The following is a 4,016-nucleotide window of genomic DNA, read 5'->3' as shown; positions in this document are numbered from 1 at the left end:
TCCTGCAGTGAGGTGCCTGGCAAGTGAGCAGTGGGTGATCATTGGCTATTATTCTACAGAAGCAGGGACAGCTGGGATACCACCATCCACTCTTACGAAAGCTTACCCAGACTTCCCCATCTGACCTGCAGCCACGACGCAGAGAAGCAAGGCCTTGAGAGGCTCTGGAAGCTCCTGCAGGCAGGAGCTTGCACTAGTGCAGTAGTTGCACTGTCTTGGCTTCTCACTGGACTTTGTGACCCTGCAGAATTTTCCTCCCACCTCTGTGTCATCTCTGAAGTGGCTGGGTTAACTCCATCCCACTCCAAAGGGCTTATAAGGGAGAGTCAAGGGCTTCCCTAGTGGCACAGTGGTTAAGAATCCGCCTGCCAATGCAGGGGACACGGGTTCAAGCCCTGGTCTGGGAAGATCCCACGTGCCGTGGAGCAACTAAGCCCGCGCGCCACAACTACCGAGGCTGCGCTCTAGAGCCCGCGAGCCACAACTACTGAGCTCACGGGCCACAACTACTGAAGCCCGAGTGCCTAGAGCCCGTGCTCCGCAACAAGAGAGGCCACCGCGATGAGAAGCCCGTGCACCTCAACGAGGATTAGTAGCTCCCACTCACCGCAACTAGAGAAAGCCCGCGCGCGGCAACAAAGACCCAACGCAGCCAAAAATAAATTAATTAATTAATTAAAAAAAAAAAAAAAAAAGGAGAGTCAAAACCAGCTGCTTAAAATCCCTCAGTAAATGGAATATTCCTTGTCCTGCTGCCGTTCATCTGATTAGGTTAAATGCACGCAGAGAAGAGGGATCTTCAACATTTCCACCTATAGCTATAGTGACACTTGCGCGAGGGGGGTCCCCGGTCTTCTTCGCAGCTGACGATTGTCTCTCGCGCTGGCCTCAGTGCCACCTGGGACCTAGCTCCAGAGTTTTCTTGAAAGCACGGTGGAAGTCTGGCTTGGAGATCTCTGCCCAGTCCCCTGCCAACCTTTGTGAGTTCCACCGTCTTTTACCGGTGGTTTTCCTTGGGGAGTCTGTCTTTTTTGTCTTTAAGGCCCAATCATGCAAACTTCAACCGGACATTAAAAGAAAGAAAGAGCCAAGGCAAACAAAGCAGGTGGGTTGAGAATATACTGTCTTGATTAAACCCCATCTGCAAACATACATTTTTAAAAGTTTTGAGAGGCCCTAGAACACAGGGCAGGGTCTGGCCCCGGTCCACCCCAGGCACACGCTGGCGCCGCTGCTGCTGCTGCTGTGTGACCTCAGGTCCACTACGCAACCTCTCTGTGCCTCAGTTTCCCCATCAGCTATCCGTGTTGTAGGATTTCCGCTTTCCGCCCGGCTCTCCCCAACTTCACACCAGTGACCTGGGCCAGGTTGGGCCAGGCTGGTCCTACTGTGAGCACGGGTCGGGGCCTCACTCCTGGGAAGCAGTGACTAGCTGGCTGCTTCTCGGGTCCGAGGCTTTTAATCATGCCAGTCCCTCATCGAGTCTTAGTTTCCATGACTAATATTTCCCAGGGTCGACCCTGAACTACACACGCTAAGGTGGCTTCTTGAGACAGAACAATGGAAGCGCGTTCTTGCTCGGGTGGTTTGAAGTTCGGTCATAATCCCAGGCTATCAGGTAGGAAAATAAACACCGGCGCCCCGGCCCACCCCACCCCTTGCCCCGCTGGAAGGGAAGGCAGGCTACGAAATTGAATACAATGTCCTTCTTTCTCCATCACCTGTTCTGGGGGATAAAGAATCACTTTCCAGGTGGGGGTTAGAGCCGGAGGAAAATGAGACAACTCGTCCCTTGACCCGTGTGGAAGAGGACAGCTTGGGCGCTTTTCGGAGGGTCGGGGAGGTGATGCTGCAGGACCGGGTCAGGTCTGGTCCGAGGCGCCCTTGGCCAGTAGGCGGCCAAGGACCGAGCGGCGGCGCGCAGAAACCCTGGCTCGCGGCGCCTTCCTCCGCTGGGAACAAAGTTCTCCCCGCGTCTCCCTTCCCCTCTCCCTCTTCTGCCTCCTTTTTGCTTCACTTCTTGCTCTCTTAATTTCCGGAGACATTCTCCTGTGCCTGGACAGTCCTTTCTCAATGTTTCCTCTTCCAGTTTTACGAACGCAGCATCTTCTCCAATCTCTCCAAGGATCCTAATTAGAGGTTTCTGTGGTGCTTTCTGTTGTTGTTTTTGCTCTTACCCATTCCCTTAATTCTCTGCTGACTTTGGTCTCCAGTGTCAGAGGCTTTCCTTGAGGTCTGTGTTCCTCGTCTGAGGCAGAAAATGAGCGGGTCAGAGCCCTGGACAGGGAGGCAGGCCGCGCTGGTGGGTTTCAGTTTGGAGTGACCAGGTGGGTAGCGGCTCCCTACATGTCTGAATACAGGAGGTTGGTCTTTAGAGAAGGATTCTGGTCGGGGGAGGATATGGCCTAACCCCCGGGGTTTTCAGGAATAGGTGGCTGACTGTTCTAGAAACCCACTTGTGAATTTATCTCGGGGAGACCTAGCGTTCCAATCTGCTGCCACCTCGGATAGCTTGGGTAAGGCGCTCTATCTTTCTAAGCCTCTTGTTTTGTCATCTGGGAGAAGGAGAGAATTCTAGCTGCTGAGCTGCTGGCCCCGCCCCTCTGGTCTATGGAGCTCCACAGGGTCCCACAACGGGAAGTGCACGGTTCACCTGGCTGCCGCAAAGTTCAGGGGAGTTACAGCAGGACCGCAGGGCACCCCAGGCCTGGCGTGTGGCCCTCACACAATGCCGAGCTCTTCCTTTCTCGGTCTTGTCCTTTGTCTGCGGCACAAATCCGTCCCAGACATCCCTGCCCTCCCCCCAGTACTTCCTCAAGGACAGACCTTGCACGGTTCCTCCTCACGGCAATTTACCTCATTTGCATGTGGCTTTTTCATCATAATTCCCCGAACCTAAACCCCCGTGTTGCCAGGACAACTGAGAGCCAGCTGGTTTCACTCTCTCACTCATGGGCTGTCAGGGAGACCCTGGCATTTCTTGGGCCAACTCCAGCTGGGCTCTCGGCCCCCTGAGAAGGCACCATCTGCAGATTCCTCCTGTCTCCCCCCAGGGTCTTGGCGACCTTTACCCCTGCCCCAGGCTCCCTCGATCCCTCCTGCTGACCTTGGAGACGTGCATGCCCCCCCCCCCCCCCCCCCCCCCCCACACCTCCCTCGATCCCTCCTGCTGACCTTGGAGACGTGCATGCCCCCCCACCCACCCCCGACACAGTGAACCCTGTCCTTATTAACCTCCCCCCACCAGCTGTGCTGGCCTCTGGGTTCTGGCGATGCTAAATGAGACGATGAATAGCAAAAGCACTGAGCAAGTGTAATGCCCAGGACCAGGTACATCAGTCACCTGTCTTTATGCTCTGGGGGCCCTGTTCCGCACCAGACCCTCAGCACGCATTTGCTGAATCACGAGCCCTGTGGTCTCCACCTCCTGCGTGGGTCTCAGGCAGGTGCTTCTCAGATCGGCTCTCCATCCTGCTCTCACCGGCCTCCTGGGCTTCTCACGCCAGCCCTATGCTTCCTCTCTTGAAAACATCTTTTAAATGGGAAACTCCGGTGAATCTCACGGAGCCGTGGCTCACTCACAGCCCTTGGCTTGTGACATGACACGCACGGTTGAATGAACCCACCATGCTCACCCCCCTGCAATCTATGCCAGAGACGTGAATTTTTCAGCTGTTTCACAGCTTAATCGGGAAAACCGGTGATAAAGGGCAGGCAAGGACAAAACGCGGTTAACAAGCCCACAAATGAGCCTCCGCCCCTTTGAGCCGAGAGTGCCACACTTTCCCCTGTAGTTATCAAGTAGCCCAAATGGCTCATCTTTCCCCGGAGACCCTCGGAGAAAGGGTGAGAATGTTATGAAACTAACAGGGTGTGGACAGAGATCACTATGAGGGAGTCATGTGACGTTAAGGGTATAAACTCAAACGCACCCTTACCTGGCCAGACGCGTTCGATGTGACCTGCCTGGCCAGAGAGTGTGGACATGTGGACGTCTCCAGAATTTCTGCATCAGC

This window comes from Physeter macrocephalus, chromosome 6 (genome assembly GCF_002837175.3).
Source record: "Physeter macrocephalus isolate SW-GA chromosome 6, ASM283717v5, whole genome shotgun sequence".
In the NCBI taxonomy this organism is placed as follows: Eukaryota; Metazoa; Chordata; class Mammalia; order Artiodactyla; family Physeteridae; genus Physeter; species Physeter macrocephalus.
Note: the sequence above shows the minus strand (reverse complement) of the source record.